Source organism: Python bivittatus, unplaced genomic scaffold (genome assembly GCF_059951505.1).
Source record: "Python bivittatus isolate LINGU-HERP-01145 unplaced genomic scaffold, Pbiv_v1 ctg000310_np1212, whole genome shotgun sequence".
Lineage (NCBI taxonomy): Eukaryota > Metazoa > Chordata > Lepidosauria > Squamata > Pythonidae > Python > Python bivittatus.
In genome coordinates this window covers 5,570,074-5,577,893 of record NW_028277054.1, presented here as the reverse complement: position 1 = coordinate 5,577,893, position 7,820 = coordinate 5,570,074, and positions in this window count along the sequence as shown.

Below are 7,820 nucleotides of genomic sequence, written 5' to 3'. Positions count from 1 at the left end.
TGATTCAAATCTGATTTCACACAATTTGCACAAGCCTACAGCCCTTGATTAAAAGGCACACCTTCTGATAGATCTGCTGGCACTGGGAAGACCCCAGATTAAATCCTACTACTTTTTCTACTATTATGCTTCTGAATGTTGATGTTGGAGAAGACTCCTGAGAATCCCACGGAAACAAACCAATGGATCATAGAACAAACCAATCCAGAGTTCTCACTCAAGGCACAAGTGACCAGGCTCAAATGATCTTACTTTGGACCCAACATGCAAAGACCCAGCTCCCTTGAGAAATCCATAATGCTGGGAAAAGTGGAAGGAAACAAGAAGAGGATGACCAGCAGCCAGGTGGAGGGACTTGATTACAGCAGTGATGGGTACAGCAGTGACTGGAAGATTTGAAGGACCAGGTTGGAGACAGATCCTCCTGGAGACCACATGTATATGGTTGCTAAAAATCAACGCTGATTGAACACAATCAATCAATACTTTTACTAAATAATCACATAGCCAAAATGTGTAGCTTGGCTCTAAACAATGAGAAGTGTTATGAGGCTTGCCATGCTTGGGGAGTATGGGAGTTGTACTCCAACACATCAGAATGGGGGCGGGCTGAGAAAGTCTGCCTTAGTTCTTCTCCATGACTGAATGTAAGCCTCATAATAACATCTCTGGCATGTCCTTATTGCACCATACTCTTTTGCTCACCCTCAGTTGACTTTGGGCTGGTGTTGTCTCAAAAGGGGATAGATCTGAAGCTCAAAGAGATCTTTGCTCATAAAACCAATATCAATAAAGGTTTTAGAAAGGCAAATGGTGTTGGCTGGTTTGTTTTGTTTTAGTTTTTCTATTCCATTCCACTTCTCCAGATGGGACAATCCAAACTATACCTATAGTCACAAAGTGCTACTAACCACATCACAAATTTGTCCCAGCAATCTTCTTTTTCTGCCTTGTCCCCATAAAATTGCCTTTGTCCAAGAGCAGATCCAAGGCCAGAGATGCCAAGATGGGGGGGGGGTCAGGGGGGCAATGACAAAAACAGTACCCTGCCATCCCATCTCAAGCTCTTCCCTTTTATAGCATGTGATGTCACATATATGTACGAAAGGGGAGGAACATGCCTCATGATGGCAGGGCATTGCTTTTATCATTTGGACAAAACAATCAGATCCTGTAGACACCTCTGTTCATGGAGGGTAGAATCTGTTAGGCTTGGTCATCCATCACCTTAAAGAGAAATTAGGGGGCTAGCAGGGAGGGAGTAGAGAGGAAACCAAATCAGAATAGAGATTGGTGATGGGGACTCAAATCTCAGCTGCTGTAGTTTTCTGCCAATTCAATAATGGGTGGAGAACATTGTAACTTGGTAGTGGGGGAAGGTTGACCATGAAATTGCTCCTCTTCCCTCTCTCTGGCCAGATGCTGCAAATGGCTACATTTTCTGAGCTCAACCCCTTGTTCCCTGGCTTTCTGCCACACTAATATTCATCCCCTGAAAGTTTGGGACCATGATTTTGGGCTGGCCAGCCTGCTCCCTCTTAGACCTGAAACCCAACCCAATTCTAAGGCTTGGTAGGTTCCTCATCGGAGGACCTCCTGTTGTTTTGAATACTTAAAAAAAAAGATAGGATGGGACTTTGAAGATTGGACACTAAGGGAACCAGAAGGAACTAAAGATTACAATTAAAGGAGAACACTGAAACTTGACTTACAAACACAGAATGAAGCAAAATATTTTAACATTGGACATATTTTGAAGGGTATTTTTGAACAATGGACCCAGAAGTAAATTTTAAGAGTGTCTGCCTCTATAGATAGACTGTGTTTAAAAGATGTTATGGAAGAGGGACAATTTTTACCTGACAAGATTGAGATTGATTTGAAAGTGGATTTAAAAATGATAGGCTACAAGAATGACATGGAAAAAGATACTACACTGGATATACAAATAAAGCTGGCTGATGTCTTAATAATTAAAACGGATATACAAATAACAAACCAAGAGAGTGACCTGGATAATTTTCCTCTATTGAATTTACAAAAGAGAACTGTTAAAGTTTTGAAGAATCTCATGAGAAGGGACAAATGAAAAGAAATCAAGTTCTAGGACAGTTTTTGAAGGGACTAAAGATTGTTAGAAGTAAAAGGAAGGAATATAAAGTTGGTTTATTTGATCAAGGTTAAAAATAGATGGTATGTTGTTATCTCTGGTAACCCTTAACGGACTTTTGCTGATCAGGACTGAACAATGAGGCTTTAAGGATTTGTTTATAGATAAGAAATGGGATATGGAAAGAAGAGATCATTTGTTGTATTTTAAGAGAAGGTGGTAAGTTACTAAAATTGTTTACACTTGTGCTAAAGGGGGAAATCATGTCTTTATATATTTCATTTTCTTTACTATATTCTTATTTTTTCTTTTCTTTTTTCTATTTTTTCTTTTCTGTACCTTCTACTTTTTCTTTTTATTCTTTTTATTTTTTTTTTTAGCTTTATTAGTTTTTGTTGTTGACACTAATTTTTAATAAAATTCTTATTAAAAAAGGAATACTTTATGGTACCCAGGCATTTTTCATGGTTCCATGTATTTTTAAAAGTTTTTCTGTTAAGAAGTCCTTTACCTATAACTGTCATTGCATGGAAGATTATTTCCATGTATTAACAAGCCCTAAATACAGGGGTGTCCGCAAGAGGGTAGCCACCATCATGTGAGTGAAGCCCTGCCCCTTTTTGTCATGGCTGCCATCTTGTTTTTTTTTTTTATCCCATCTCTGTGGACACCCCTGCCTATGTACCTTGCTATTGTAAGAATAAGAAAAAAGGGTTGAGGAACAACCATATTGCCCAGAACTCAGATGAGACAAGTGGAGCAAAATTAGAAGGCTCTTTGCTCTGTCTTGACGAGGCTAATTTTATCCATGTTAACTAATTCTTGCAATCAGGCCCAGCGAGAAAGGGCAATTTGATTTTAAGAAACCCACTAGTATCAGTGGTGATTCTCTAGATTCCTGGTAGTGGAGAGGGGATTAAACACCTCCGCTCACACCTGTACTATATCGTTACTCCAGGTCACATACCTGCAATAATGCAGCTCAACATCCCGGCCCATCCCGGTGACTTCAGGACTTGGAATGTTCCTTGCGAGCCTAAAGGGCTGACTCAGAGAATCTAGAATGATGGAATCACAAGTTTGAAAGGGGGTGTTTCAGGCTCTTGACTCCAACGTCCTGCTGTTTGCAGGAATCCAAATCCAGCAGTCTCCAACAGATTGCTTGCCAGCCCCTCTTTGCCCATCAGTAGCCATGGGAAACTCTCTGCTTCTCCTACAAACCGGCCTTGGTATTGAATTATTCTTACTAGGAGCAAACACTGAGGAATAGACATCTGGGTATTCCCTTGCTGTAACATAAATCCACTTGTTCTGTTTCTCTGAAATTCTAAAGAGAATTTCTAAAATTCTCTGAAATTCTTCTTCCATGACACTTCCTTTCAGATAAAGAGTGTTATCCTATCACTCCTCCGTCTTCTCTTCTCAAGGCTAACCGTTCACCGTTTCTTCAGTATTTCTCTGTTGTGTTTCATCTTTTCCTTTTAGGATGTAGGATCTATTTCCCCACCTGGCATTTACAGTGGCGCTGAAAAGTTTGTGAACCCTTTTGCCACACACAAATATGTAGCTTTGGATGAGCATTTTCCTCAATAAATCAATGAACGAGTATAATGTTTTTGACTCATTTGTTGAATTGGGTTCTCTATATCTAGCGTTAGGACCAGTGTGGAGAACAGATTACATTTTAGGTCTTATTTATGCAGAAATATTGAAAATTCAAAAGGGTGCACAGACTTTTAAGCACCACCGTATACTGTCTTCTAGCACAGGGTTCCTCAACCTCAGCAACTTCAAGAGGGGTGGACTTCAACTCCCAGAATTCCCCAGCCAGCAGAATTCTGGGAGTTGAAGTTCACCCATCTTAAAGTTGCTGAGGTTGAGGAACCCTGTTCTAGCATGATCCAGCCCCCATTGTGCTGATACAGTAGTAATGAAGACATGCTTTAAGTCACTTCTGTGATGGCTGGGTGATGCTGTGATGATCCTGTAAGACCCTTATGAGACCCCGACCCTAACCCCAATCATCCTCACTGTCCTTCTCTAACCTGTTCCAGGATGTTTCAGTCCATCTTAAAGTATGGTGCCCAGAACATGACATCATACTCATAACATTCAAGGTGGGGTCTGCAACACAGCATGATTTGGAAACTACTTCTATTGATGGAGCCTAAAATTACATTTGAGGGGTTTTTTTTACAACCACATCACACTCCTGTCTCATATCCTGTGTGTAATCAATTACAACTGCAGGATCTTTCTCACTTCTGTTGCCAAGTCGTATTCTTTGTTCTGTGCTCTGTATTCAATCATTTTCCTAATGCCAAACTTTTAACCTGCCTCTGTTAAATTTCATTCAGTTATGTTCAACCCTTGTTTCCAACCTAACAAGATCATCTGAGTTTTATTTCTGTCTTCTGAGGTGTTAGCTATTTCACCTAATTTGGTGTCACATACAAATTTGATAAGCCTTCCCACCATCTCTCATCAAACCATTAACGAACGTACCCAAATCATTAAGGTTACAAGCAGCTGGAAGAGGGGTGTGTGTGAATGGCAGATAGTAGTGCCCCATAAACTTCTTGCCACTCAGTGGGTTCATGCAACATGTCCAACCGTGGCTTGTTTAATCATAGTTTTTAAAAAGTCCTCAGTTGGCTCACTTAACATGTCACCTGCAAACCATGATTTGCAAAATACGGTCTCTGGCTTCACAAATTACACTAAGCCATAAACGAGTGCAATTCAGGTGTTCTGAGTTACCAAGTGCAGTAAGTCCCAATACTTCTACTGTAACTGTGTGTGTAAAATATAGGCATGGAAGGACAGATCAAATTTAAGATCATTTCGTTACATTACATAAAGTTATCTTGCAAAGGAGTTCCAGGGTGGGGTGTGCAACTCCTTCACCCTTCCCCAGATGTTTCCTGTGCTCACAACAACCCTGTGAATGAGCAATGTTGATTTGTCTTTTTATTTATTTAGTTGGATGGGGCTCTATGGCATCCAGCATGGATAGATGGCCCTCCAGATCTTGTTATTTTATTTTATTTTATTTTATTTTATTTTATTTTATTTTATTTTATTTTATTTTATTAAAGCAATTTATATGGCTGCCCAACTCATGGTGACTCCGGGTGATTTACAGAAATTAAAACCCAAATAGAAGCCCACTATACGCCCACCCCCTGGTGATAATACCTTCAGACAAACTACTTGATGGGTTCTATATCAATCTGGGATCCCCGGGCCCGCTGGCAAAAAACCATGTCTTCAGGGCCTTTTGGAAGAGTATCAAGGTGGAAGGGGGTCTTATCTCTGCAGGGATGAGGTTCCACAGAGAGGGAGCCACCACAGAGAAGGCCCTTCTTCTCGGCCCCACTAGATGGACCTCCTTAATGGGGGGCGGGGGGGGACCCGTAACATACCCTGTCTTCCTAATCTGGTGGGTTAGGCAGATGAAACTGGGAAAAAACGGTCCTTCAAATAACCATTAAATTACACTCCCACCATCCATTGCAATTCTTGGCTGAGGCAGCTGGAATTTGTAGGTCTGGAACATCAGAAGCAGCCTGGGTTTTTCCCCTCCCCTGTTGAAATGTAGCAAGAATGCTTTCCAAAACAAAAGGGAAAAAAAGAAAGAAAGGATGAGGAAAAGAATGGACCATAGGGTTAAAGATATGGGCATCCTTTGTAGATTTGGATCCTTCCTTCCTTCCTTCCTTCCTTCCTTCCTTCCTTCCTTCCTTCCTTCCTTCCTTCCTTCCTTCCTTCCTTCCTTCCTTCCTTTCCATTGCTGTCCTACTTACAATACCATCAGATTCTTCTGCCAGATGTCTGGCTGGTGGCAAGGAGATCCTGCAACCCCCTTCCGGGTGGGGTCCATTAAGGCCAAACTGACTCAGCGTGACTGAAATTCTGAGAAGAAAGGGGTCAGGTTGGGGGGAGTGTTAACATATTGGGGAAGAAGAAACTTAACCAAGCTAAACAAGCACTTCCATTTATTCTTCTATTCAAGGAATTTAATCCAACTATAACACTTCTGGTATTTATTTTGGTGAAAGGAAGTATTAAAATGTGTTAGAAGGAAGGAGAGAAGGAAACATGTCATGCTGGATGGATTCCAACCAATTGTTTTATTACTGTATATGGGTTTGAACACGTGGCTCTTCGGAAGTTGCTAAATTACAATTCTCAGCATTCTTCACCACCACTGGCTACGCTAAAAAACGTTGCATTACATCAAGAAGCTAAAAGCTCATCCCAAATTTTTACAAGAGGAATAGAAAATCTGGGGACATCCAGATGTGTAGGAATACAATCCCACAATTCCTTTCCGCTGAATCTTCTGGTCAGGGTTGCTAAGAATGGAAGGTCAAAACATCTGGACACCATCAGGCTGTTGATTTCACAAGTTCCCAGTCTAACCCATCTTGTCCTGAGAGCCAATGGGAATCTAGAACTGCAAAAAGGGATCCTTTGGCCTAGAAAGAAAGTCTCACCAGAGTTAAATGTTTCCATTTTGTTCCCTGCACAAATGTTTTTCTTGGATGGCATTTTTTTCTTCCCTATGACAATCCCATGGCAAACTTCGACTTTAAGGCTGTTAATGTTCAGTTGTTTTACTGTTTTTTATGCAATGCTTGATGGTTTATTTCCTCCAATTGTTAGTTTTAACAATAAGATACTCCACAAGAAGCTCACGAGAAAAATCATTGGCCTGAGAGATGTAAAAATAAAAATAAAAAGCATCACGTGCTATAAACAAAAAATAAATATGTCTTATGAAATATTGATGTGGAAGAAGTGAAACAAAATGTTCAACTCCATTATGGGATGTCATCCAGTCTTGCATTCTATGAGGTAAGTGGGGGGGGTGTATTGCAAATATAGCAATATATGAAAAATGCTAAGATCACTTCCCCCATTCTTCAGGCCAATAGAGTTTGAATCACAGCTGACTCAAGTCTTCCTTTTAGCTAGTCCGAATTCCAAAATGTAACCACAGACTCTGAGGTTTAAACCAAAATGTTCTTTACAGACTTCAGAAAAAGTTGTACAGGCCCCTATTCTTTCCAACAACAGCTTTTGTAAAGGGCTGGATAAATAAATATCTTTTGGACCCTTCCTGAACTATAGCAGGGATCCATCCCCCGTCAGTCTCAAGTTCACAATTGTTTTTTTAAAGGATATTAATGGACAACTTAAGCCAGTGTTGTCCAAACCTGGCCACTTTAAGATGAGTGGACTTCAACTCCCAGAATTCCCCAGCCAGCCATGAAGTTGAAGTCCACTCATCTTAAAGTGGCCAAGTTTGGACAACACTGGCTTAAACGAAGCATCAGTGGTGGATCTGGGCAGGGTTCTCTGTGGCCCTAAATCTTGCTGTCAAGTTCGAGGAAATTATGGAAGAGCGATTGTCGGAGATCACACTTATGTTCTTGTCGAGGACTGTGTTCTCATGATACGCTGAACTGATCAACTGCTGTTTTGCGGAGCGTGTTCAACTAACCAGCCCATGTGGCTAATTTATGGTAGAGCCATAATTAGAGGAGCCACCGGGGGGAGAGGGCTGTCCTTTGGACAGCATTTGGGCATGGTAAGGGGAGGTGGGGAGGATTGACCCTGGCCTCAGGTTGAAAAATACCTCTGTAGGGCTCCGGGAGCGAGGATATACGGAGGAGCACATCCCACCATAAGGTCCAGATGACAC